General features: G+C 43.0%; 1 long non-coding RNA gene across 1 annotated transcript; it reads left to right on the forward strand.

Moving 5' to 3' along the window:
* The first annotated feature begins 47 nt into the window (after positions 1–47).
* Positions 48–1854, forward strand: LOC118655842. The gene is made up of 2 exons (XR_004967417.1): positions 48–733; positions 1669–1854. It is a non-coding gene; the product is annotated as an uncharacterized LOC118655842 (long non-coding RNA).
* The last annotated feature ends 10222 nt before the right edge of the window (positions 1855–12076 follow it).

A 12076-nucleotide genomic window follows, 5' to 3' on the forward strand; every position in this document is an offset into this window, starting at 1 on the left:
GCGCGAGACTGACAGACCTCCTCCTCCCTCCGGCCTTCCCCAGCGCGCGGCAGCCGCTACAGCCAGAGAGGCAGTCTCCTCCCTCCTCCCCTCCCTCCCTCCTCCCTCCCTCCTTCCCTCTCCGCCGCCTCCCTCCTCCCGTTCTCCTTCCCCCCTCCCCCCGCCGAACCCCGGCGCAAGGGGGGAATTAGAAACTGCTCTAGAAGGATTTTAAACAACTGGCTGTTCTCTCCGCCGCCATCCCGCCCCCCGCGCCGCCCGCGCTCGGCTCCTCACTGGAGAGAAGGCGCCGGGAGGAGGGGAAAGTGCGGCCTGGAGTTTCTGGCCGGAGCCGGCGGAGCTGCAGCCTTGGCGGCCCCAGACTTCGGGGCGCCGGCCGAGTACACCGGCAGACCCGCGGCCCCAGCCGCCCTTGGGGCCCCCCGCCAGCCTCTCTCCCGCTCCTCTCCTGTTGATGACCGGGCGCCCGTCCCCAGCATTGATCTCGGCCGCCCCCAACCTCCTCCCCGGGGTGTCGCCCCCGCCCCGCTCCCCGAGGGCCGGCTGGCGAGGGCTGCACGCGCTGTTCCCTCGACCTTCGGGCGGAGCGACCCGGAGCAACTCGCTTACCCTCCTGGGGAGTGACTGCGCCCGGGGTCGCTGGCGCCGCTGGAGTGGCGTCGCCTGGCTCCTGGGACCGCGCCCTGCGCCCCAAGGGAGCACCCGGCCTCGGGCCTGCCTCCTCTCCTGAGAGGTGAGCCTGCCTTCCACCGATGGCGAGGTGACTCCTGAGGCCTCTGGTGCCCCTGCCCCTGCCCGCCCGGAGCCCCTGTGGTGCACCAGGCACCGGCTCCCCTGCCAGATCGCTGCAGAAAAAGGCCCCAGGCATCCCCATCTGGCCTGGATTTCCAACCTTGATGGGTGATGCCTACTCGTCCTGATCGCTGGAGTGGGAAGGGCCATAGAAGGCCTGCAGCCATCCTGTCCTTGTTCATCGGAATGGACCCCAGCCTCGCTCCAAGAGCCGGCCCGAGCTGAAAGGCTGTCTGAGAATATCTCTGAATCCAAGCCCCTAATCCCATCCCACTTCAGTAAATGTGCAGAAGTTTCTGAAATACAACCTGGTTCCCGAAAGAACTCCATAATTTTATGTTGCGGGGGTCCTTGGATGTAAAAATCAAACAGTGCAAGTGGAGTTAGAAAGAATAGATGGGCGTCACAGGGAGTGACAGGGAAGAGGGGTGCAGGTGGGCGCGCAGGTGGGGTGGGACCAGGGGAACATCAGAAAAGGATGAAATGGCTGTGGGAGGGGAGACGAAATAGATTCAAATGGGAAAAGGTGTGCCTTTCTATTCCTCACATAGAGCTTTACGCTTTTAGTAGTAGGGTCATAAAAATTCATATGAAGATGAGATGGATGGAATGGAAAGAAATGGGCTTGTGTGGGCATTGACATCAAGTTATAAGAATAAAACATCAACAGAAGGTTAAGGAAGGGCAGCTAGTAAAAAATGAGAGAGAATCAGAAAAGGGATTGGCAACCAAATATATATCAAAAACTGGGGTCGGAAATGAAGGAGGACCCTGTTATATGGTATTAAGGAAAATGAAAAAAAAAAATGGAACAGGTAAAGTATTTCCTTCCTTGAACATTTTTAAAGAAAGTATCATTTCTGATTGTTCTAACAGGTCTCAGTATCTGAAGACACACCCTAGTAGAAAACTACAAAGAAGTTGGGAGGTGGGGAAGAACTGTATGCTGTGAGTTTTAGTCTCTGCTACTAATTTGTGACATTAATGTCTTTGTCGGTAAAAAAAAAAAAAAAAAAAAAAAAAAAAAAAAAAAAAAAAAAAAAAAAAAAAAAAAAGAAGAAGAAGAAGAATAAAAGAAACAGCATTAAATGAAGAAGCCATAGAATATAATAGCAAAAGAAGATGACCAAAACAATAGAGGACTGACATTATAATAAAAAGATAAAAGAAAAATACAGGTGCTTTTATGAAAAGGACAAAAATTCAGCCCGGCTGGCAAGGCTCTGTGGTTAAGTGTCAACCTAAGAACCAGGGGGTCATGGTTCAATTCTCTGGTCAGGGCACATGCCCAGGCTCCATCCCCAGCGTGGGGCATGTAGGAGGCCACCAACCGATCAGTGGTTCTCATCAATGTTTCTATCTCCCCCACTTCCTTCCTCTCTGAAATATATATATTAAGGACAAAAATTCTGCCAATAGAAGTAGAGATAAAGAAAGTGGGGGAAAAAATCCCAATAGCTTAAGTTGATTAATTTTCCAAGAGAAGTAATTTGCCATTTCTTACTAAAAGTCTCCTTTCTGTTTCTAATGATCTACAGTGATTTGGTAGTGGAGACATGGCATTCATAGTCTCTGAAGAACTAGGAGTGATGCTGAGCCAGGAAACCTCTCTCTTAAACTATCACTTAAGATGCTCAAATGTTGATAAGGCTTCCACTGTTTACAGACTCTGCTGTCAGGTTGGCATTATGTAATTTGTTATTCAATTATCTACTTCCATTGGCTTCAGTCCAGAAAATTATTATCATTCAGGGCTCCATCACCCATAGAATATTCCCTATAAGGTGATGCTTAGAGAATGCTGTCAAGGAGGGAGTTCCTGGCAGCTGTTGATCCATGCTCCTGCCCACACCTGGAATAAGGTAAGGTTTCCATTAAAAACCAAGAGCCCAGCCCCTGTGCCTCAGGGGTTGAACTTCTACCTAGGAACCAAGAGGTCACGGTTTGATTCCAGTCAGGGCACATGCCCAGGTTTTGGGCTCAGTCCCCAATAGGGGGCATGCAGGAGGCAGCCAATGGATGATGTTTCTGATAGATATTTCCTATCTCTCTATCCTTCTCCTTTTCTCTCTTTCTAAAAAAAAAAATCAATGAAAACAAAAAAAAACAAGAATGGGCTTTGTTTGTGCTGTTATCTAAAAATAAATTAGTTATTATCCTTGCACTAATGTAGGGATTCTCTAACCAGGATTCTCAGTTGTGGCACATTAGACTTTCTTTAGGAAGATGTTGTTGTTGTTATTCTTTTTTCATTTGTTTTTAAATACAAGATCTGGGACCTCACTAGAATAAATCAGGCTAACTAAATCAGAAACCTTTGGGATGGACCCAGGCATCTGTATATCATATGTAACCAAGGCTGCTTAACTCTGCTCTTTAGTATCCATCTAAAGACAGCCCACAGGCACCATCAGATCTCAAAACAAGATTTTTAGGTTGTGGCTATACATAGCAGATGATCCTCCCCATGTAAGGCATTAAGCCATCTTTACAACGGACTTTACTTTCTACTCATTGAGCCAACAAATTTGTTAATAGCACGAAAATGTATCACCACATGGGTTCCTATAGTACAAGACCACAAATAGCCATGGTTTATTTTGCTGTTTCCTAGAGAAAGGAAAATGAAAGAAAATAACACAGGCTGTTTACTGTCTGCTGCTGTAATTTATTCATTTGATTGTATTTTACCCAGATATGTTACATGGAAGAGTCCTTTGTGTAGTGGCATATTTTCTGATATTTTAAAAATAAATTATAGATCTGCACAGTGGCTTATGGAATTCAGAACAAGTTGGTCTTAGTATCTGTAAAGAATAAAATGCTAAAAGGTCTTAGTTCAGAGCTTGCCAAGTTAATGTCGGTTACCTTTACAAGAATGTTATCATCCAACAAATATACAAAGTGAAAACATGACTGTTCCTATATGTGGTAACCTTAAAGCTTTATAGTAATCAAATCAATTACCATTAAAACATCTCAGCAGCTACCTGAACAGTCTCTTTTATTTTCCTCCTAATGTTTACACAGGTAAATAAAATGCTTCTTTTCCCTTGTTCAGATTATTTTGAATACGAAGAATGTTCTTTGCATCAGCAACTGCGTCTCGTGGGACCAATACTGTAATTAATGAGATTTGACAAACACATATTCAGAGCCAAATTTGAGATCCCAGACATAGAAATGAAGATCCATTGTTTTGTTTTCATTTTTAAAAAGGGGAGAAAGATAGATTTAAAGCTTCCTTGTGTAAAGAATTACAACATATTTTTTTACAAGTTTTGGGCTTTTTAAAAATCTCACACATGAGGCTGATTAATTTGGGGAGGTTGTATTTGGGGTAGGGGAGTGCAGACCATCTGAGACACCAAACTGGAACATCTTGCATTTGAGGTGTGTGTTTTTTTTTTAACTTTATTCTTTCAGCTATAGAATATAATCATGAGGTCTCCCCACTCCCGCCTCCTTGCCCCCATTTTGTTTAGACACTTATGTACAATTTTCTCTTTCTGGAACTTGCATCTTATTCTTGGAAGTCTTTATCATTTTAAAACAGGCAGTTCATTATACCCCCCTACTCAAGCTCTAGATTAACTGTATATTTCTTTGATCCTAATTTTTTTCTCTAAAACATTAAGGTTAATAATATCTATATTCTTCCAGTGCATGGAACATCAAAAAAATTTCCCTTTGCTATATAGAACAAAAAGATTAACTCTTTATGTTTAAATGGAAGCTAATCGTGAACTTAATTACTTGTATCACATAGAATACTTAGCATGTTAACATAAAAATATTTAGGATAAAAATATTTATTTAGGAAAATTAAAATAAACTGTTCAAACATTAAAATGAAATTTTCTTATTTTGGGGTAATTTTTTTTAAATCACAAAACTGTTCTTTTATAGTTAGTTTATAAAACTTCTTAGTTTATGAAAATAATATTTTCTTACTTACATTCAGATCACTTTTCATTTCAAATCACTTAACAGATATCCATCCACTCATTAATATTCAATATATCCCAGTTAATTAGATTTTTCTAACCAGTTTTTAAGCTGGGTAAACTGAGTCCTAGAAAGATTCATTAGCATGACCTGATCCGTAAAGAAAATAGAACTAGTTCCAGGATGAGAACTCTGTGTTCCTGGCTGACAGTCCTGTTCCCAGACCACGAAGCCGCACCTCTTTCTCTCAGAAGTGACTATTCCACAGAGGAATGTGAGCAAGCTCTGAGATGTTTGTCACTCAAACTACCATAGGAAACTTCATTCCCAGGAAGAACAGACCAGCATGCTCAGATTTACAAACTGCTCACATGCTATGTACCAAGGTAATTGAATGAACAGTCATTATAACCATAATGCCACACAACGTGGTCTTTTATACCAGAATAAAAAATGAAAGGGGGCCTCAATTTAACAGTATTTGATGCACTGTTGTTGGTTTAGCACCAGTTAAACTGAGGCAATCACTGTTTTCTTAACCTATTGACCTGGATTTTTAAAATCGAAACTTAGATGTTTATAAACACCCACGGGTTAGGAAAAACAGTGTGCAGATCTACCAGTTCTAAACAGTTCCATCTCTGGAGTGCCTAATCTTTTTTAGCACTATTATGAATTTTTGATTTAGTGACCTGGAATAAAATAAAATAATCATGATACAAAGAATTGGCAATAAGCTGAAGATGAAGAAAAATGAAAACAACAGGGCTACCATGTATGGCCGTTTCATATATGTTAGCACATTTTGCAAAACAAATTTCAAGTGTTGCAGTGTTCACTGGCTGGATTTTTGTCATTAATTGTTGAAAGTTATGTAATAGGAAGTGTGCCAAAGAGTGTTCTTTATTCAAAAGTATTACTATATTTTTTTAGTGCATTCCTAAGTCTTCACAGCAGTTTTTTACCTGCCTAAGTTAGGCTAACATGATGCCTTTGCATTCTCGGAGTTGACAAAAGCCCCTGTCTCAAGAGACCAGCTGTGTACCATTCCAGGCAGTGTCATTTCCTCCAGTGAGGAATAGAAACAGAAAAAAAAATACTACTACATTTGCTTTTCATAATTTTTCAAAGTAATCGGGCCCTCTCAACCAAGTGTGGCAAAAAGAGATGACAAAGTGTTCCACTATTGTATTTTATTTACCAAAATAGTTTATGAATAAGGGGTTAAAAATGTATTATGTTTTAACCTCTTTAACAGTATTAAAAATTTAAGATGTGCTGAATATAGCCATGTCCAACAGTAAGCTATAAAGTATAAAATCTTACCAGGGTCATATATACTTGCCAAAGATATGGAGGGCACTTCAAATATTTTATTTTGGAGTACTCAAAAAGTCTTTGAGAAGAGATTAACTGAAGATCATATATGTATATATGCATAACCTATGGACACAGACAAAAGTGTGGCAAAAAACCTATGGTGAGGCAGGGGTTGGGTGAAGGGGACAAAAAGGGGGAAATGGGAGACAACTGTAAGACTGATACCAATAAAAATTATAAATAATAATAATTAGTATTTGAAACCAGTTGGACCCCATCCTATATATTGCAGTAAATTCTGGAACATTCCTAAGTATTTTGTGGTAGTAATTGCTACCTGCATCAGATTATGAGTGCACAAACCAGATTCCTCATCAGATAAATAATTGTATAATTTTATTATCATCAACTTCCCAACTCATCAGGTCTTTTTTCCTCAGACCTAAATTCTTCAGGCAGAGAATAGAAGGATTCCCCTGCCCCATGGTACTAAGTTATGATTATGAAGCAAATTCCCATTAACCTCACTCAACTTCTAAGACCCAAGTTGTTTGTGGTATTGGAGGGCCAGTGTTAAGAAAGTCAAGAAAGGATAATTTTTTGGCTTAGGACAATCTATTGATACTTTGTCCTCCTTTTAATACTCATGGGATGTTTAATTCTTTGAGGAGAACCTCAATCATCTACAGCCCTGTGGACACTACCAGTACTTAGGGCTAAAGTTGTTGCTACTCTCTGGGTTAAGGAGCATTTTGTCCAAGGATACTACCTTCTGGAATATTCTTCTTTGGCAGTATGCTTGATGCTGAAGTGGAAATTAAAGGCTTCAGGAGCACTATATCCATTTGCCCTAGCTTTTCACCCTCATCTGGTTTCTGAAAGGGAGACAGATAAAAAGCTCACTGTGGTAATGGTGATGGATGTAGGTGGTGTTTGGAGAAAGGTGGTGAAGGAAGAACTCAGTTCTGGGCACTATCTCCCACCCCTCTGAAAGGGCTGTCTATACCCCAGCTTTCCTGTGCTGCTTCCTTTGTTCTTGCCTAAGCTTTGTGTCCTCTTAGCAGATGCCAGCTCTGTTCTATGGTTTAGGTGTTTTCTTTATTTTAAAGGAGCATTTGTGGCACAAGGAGACATATGTCACATCCATGTCTCAGGAATTTTTTAAAGGGTTGAGGGGGGCTGGGTAACAGGATTACCTCTCATCACCTCAGCTTCCAGTCAGTGCAGGTTCCTTCAAAGGGCTTCACCATGTCATCTCTCACCTTCCCATTCCCTCTTTTACCTGTTCTTCCTCTGTCTTCTCCCTCCCTCCCCCCTCTTTACCTTCCCCCTAACATCTGACAAATGGCTAGATATAAGAGAAATAGGGACGTTCAGTGGGAACATATTGAAATATATGAATCTGCTATTTTTGTGAGTCAAAAATGGTTGACTAATGGCAATGTTACATGGTTCAGCCATGCAAGAATTTCAGTTCTTGCAAGCCATGCCACAGATTTCTTATATAGTAACAATACTAACATCTATCAAGCTCTAACAGTGTGCTGGGCACCGTCTAGGTGCTTTATATAGAGTCTCTCACTTAATACTTTTCACAGTCTTTTAAGGTAGGTAATATTATTTGCAAAATTTTCTGTTTCATACAACTAGCTAGTGAGTAATAGGATTGTAATTTGCATCTAGGCAGTCTTCTCTTTAGGTCCTCTCAGGAATCTGATACATGGGTTCTTCCAACCACCCTTAACCTTTACTCTTTCATCTACTATGATTCTCAAAGGGCAAGCTTCTCTGTGAATTCAAGTTGGATTAAATACAGGTGGGACCACTCCAGTAGGGTTTATGGGATTTGGGTTCAGCATGGTAAGCAACAATGAATTATGTCCTTACAACAAAACCCCATGATTAGGCAAAATCAGAAACACCAAGCCACACCCTGCTTTATTGCAGCCATGTCCTTTATCAAGTACGTCATTTCCTCCCATTTTGACTAGTGTAAAGTGAATACCTTGCCTCACTATAAGATATTAAAAGGAGGAATGATCTATTTCTCTTTTGATATTAAAAGAGGCAAGTATTTTCCTTGCTCCTAATAAATTGGTCAGTTTATGTCTTCTTTTCAATTTTCATTATTCATCAGCCTTGCTCATTCCTCTTTCAGTCATCACAACTCCCAGATCTATGTGGCTGTGTGATCTGTGGTAGATGAAACCTGAAAACCAAGCAAGATCTTTGTTTAATTCACATTCTGCGTAGGAAAAGGGAGACCTGAATCACATCACCATTCATTCAGTGGATCACTGTAATTAAGTGTCCTACCTCTAGAAATGGTAAAAAAACAAACAAAAAACTGGTCCACTGCATCTAAATCAGCAGATTACAATACCCTTTGGGTTTGGGGGCAGTTTTCATGTGTGGTTTTCCTTTGCTGGTGGATTACTCTAGTTTGTTACTTTTCCTTCATTTTTTTTTTTTTTTTTTTGGCTTCACTTCCTCCTTCTATTGTTGTAGCTGTCTTTTTCCTCTCATCACTTTTCCTGTTGCCTTTCCAATTGGGTGGGGCCCCCATCCAACTCACTCACTGTCTGGCTCCAGAGTCCTTTTGGTCCTGGGGGAGAACAATCTTGTGCCAAATAGTCCCAATTCTGGGTCATCAGAAGTAAGATCCCATAAACTAGTATCTCTAAAGTTTTCCTGTACTGATTTTATATTAGAATGAAACCCAAGGATGCCTGATTGTTTGGGGCGGAGGGGGCCTGGGGGTAGGGGTTGGGGGGGGAACCAACAATTCATTCTCTTGGCCTCTTAGCCCCAGACCTTTCTGAACTCTGACAGCACCAACATCCATCAAATCAAACAATGAAATCAACTTTGGTTACTTAGCATAATAGAAATAAACTTGTAATATTCTATTAGTGAAGGATCAATGTCTCCTGTCTTGAAAATAAACATCAGAGCTTGGCCTCAACATTTATGTAGCAGCAAGAGACCATTATTTTGTGGTAACATTCAATTACATTGACATCAAGACAGATTTATTAAATTAATAAATAGTACATGATTTTCAGCCTTTCATTTCTAACCCTCATTCCCACACCCCTCTGCAAGGTGAGCTTATGAAACCCTTCACCCATATTTTTGACTCATTATCTATGACTTTTATTTCTTTTTTATTTGTCAGTTTATACTCAAATTTATTTTTAAAATATCCATATTTTTCAGATGGCAAATTTTAATTGGTTATTAAGAACAAGGTTAATGATGAGAATCATCGAATTGTTAATTGTTGCAATATTTCCCTGGCATCATATTTGAAGAGGAAGTATTTCAGATGTACTTTTCAAAGTTCTGAATGTAGCTAATGGCAAAAGCCCAAGGTTCCTGCTGCCTATTCCTCTAACTTCCAACCTCAGGGCTTTTGCCCTGGCTGTTTCCTCTGCCTGGAATGCTCTTCCCTGGCTGGCTTTTTCTCATCACTCAAGTCCTCTGGAATGTCATTCCACAGAGAGGTTTTCTCTGAGGGTCCCTTTTAAAGTGCGTACTCTCCCATCCTTAGTCCCTCTTCATCATGTTGCTCTGTTTCATTTTCTCTATAGTCATATGTCACTATCTGAAGTGCTTATATCTGCGTTACCCTTTTGGGGACAGCGGTCTTGTGCTTCTTCTCATACTAAATCCCTATGTTCTAAAACCCAGAACAGTACCAGGCACTCAGTGGCAATCAATAAATAAATGTTCTTCAAATGACTGATTGGCTGACTGAACGAATAACTCCAAAATATTCATATGTGAATTACCTTAGATCCTTGCTCTTAGACATTCGTAATATACCATCTTTCCAGCCCTCTACCCTACCCCTACAGGCTCTGGAATCCTTATATTCTTAGGAACAATAGGAATTGGACAGAAAGCATCAGCACATTTTCAGATTTTAGGCCTTGTCTTACTCCAATTTATTGTTCCAGCATCTAAACCACTTTAGCAAAATTCTGGTGAGCAGGATATGAGAGAGAAATATTTCCTCCTCTTTTCCATCACCACAGATCTAACTGGCTTGGAGTTCCAAGTGGCTTAATATTGCTGACAATAAGGAAATAAGTAGCACGCGGTCATCATGTCATTCCCCTTTTCAAAAACCTCAGAGCCTCCTCACTTATAGGATAACCTTCTCTCCCATCAGATTTTTATCCAAAATGACCCATGCATACCTATAGTTTTCAGTACATGGTAGTTATTTATATAGTAGAAGCCCAGTGCACGAATTCATGCATGGGTGGGGTCCCTCAGGGTGGCCTGTGGGGATTGGGCTGAAACCCACAGCCCAACGCCGCCTGCAGTTCCTACCTGCTGCTCCCACTCATCCTGGCCCCACTGCACCTGACGCAGGCTTGTGTCCAATCAGTCCCAATCGGGAGAGGCTCACGCTGCAGCAGCAGCGCTCGCCAGCCATGAGCCCTGCGTCTGGCGCCCTCCCAAGGGGAGTGGCCTGTGGGATCAGGCCGAAACAGGCTCTCTGACATCCCCCAAGAAGTCCTGGATTGCGAGAGGGCACAGGCCAGGCCAAGGGACCCCACCAGTACACGATTGGGAGGGGGGGGGGGACCATGGGAGGGCTCCAGGGCATCTCTGCCCTATCTCTCTCAGTCCCTGATCAGCCAGACCCCAGCAGCAAGCTAACCTATCGGTTGGAGCATCTGCCCCCTGGTGGTCAGTGCACATCATAGTGAGCAGTTGAGCGGCCTTAGCATATCATTAGTATATTATGCTTTGATTGGTTGAGCAGTTGACCGGTCACCGGACGACCAGACACTTAGCATATTAGGCTTTTATTATATAGGACTAGAGGCCCGGTGCATGAAATTCGTGCATAGGAGGGTTTCCTCAGCCCAGCCTGCACCCACTCTAATCAGGGACCCCTCGGGGATGTCCAACCACCAGTTTAGGCCTGATCCCACAGACACCTCTCTCACAATCTGGGACCACTGGCTCCTAACCACTCACCTACCTGCCTGCCTGATTGCCCTTAACCCCTCTGCCTGCCTGCCTGATCACCCTTAACCTCTCTGCCTGCCTACCTGATCACCCCTTACTGCCCCTGCCTGTCTGCTCACCCCTAACTGCCTCTGCCTGCCTGCCTGATCGCCCCTAACCGCCCTCCCCTGCCAGTCTGATCTCTCCCCCAACTGCCCTCCCCTGCCAGTCTGATCTCTCCCCCAACTGCCCTCCCCTGCCGGCCTGGTCTTGCCTCTAACTGCTCTCCCCTGGCCTGATTGCCCCTAACTGCCTCTGCCTGCCTGATCACCCCCAACTGCCCTCATCTGCCGGCCAATTTGGTTCTGATTGGTCAGTCAATATGCCAGTCAGCGTCAAAAGCTCCACCTCCTAGGCAGCCATTGGCTCCTCACAGTTTACCCAGATTTGGTTCTGATTGGTCAGTTTCTAAGCCAGTCAGCATTTCTGGGCCTATCAATGGGGCCTGATCAGAAAGGCGGGGCTGATCAGCAGCCCCAGTGGAGGTCTGGAGAGAAATGGAGGCACTGCTGTTGGCCAGGAAGGGAGAGAAAGAGAGGCAAGTTCTGATCAAGGGCTGCCACAGAGGCTACAGATCAGACCCTGCCTCTCTCTCTGCAGGCCTCTCTCTGGGCCTGATCCACAGCCCTCTAGGCCAGCCAGTGATGGTGAACCTTTTGAGCTCGGCGTGTCAGCATTTTGAAAAACCCTAACTTAAGTCTGGTGCCGTGTCACATATAGAAATTTTTTGATATTTGCAACCATAGTAAAACAAAGACATATTTTTGATATTTATTTTATATATTTAAATGCCATCTAACAAAGAAAAATCAACCAAAAAAATGAGTTTGTGTGTCACCTCTGACACGTGTGTCATAGGTTCACCATCACTGGGCTAGGCAGTCAGTGCTGGGTCGCCATGGCAACCCAGCACTGACTTCCGGTCTGGTCGAGCCTTCGGTTGTAATCGGTGGTTATGACCCTGGCTCTTTATTATATAGGTGTCTAT

Source organism: Myotis myotis, unplaced genomic scaffold (assembly GCF_014108235.1).
Source record: "Myotis myotis isolate mMyoMyo1 unplaced genomic scaffold, mMyoMyo1.p scaffold_m19_p_5, whole genome shotgun sequence".
In the NCBI taxonomy this organism is placed as follows: domain Eukaryota; kingdom Metazoa; phylum Chordata; class Mammalia; order Chiroptera; family Vespertilionidae; genus Myotis; species Myotis myotis.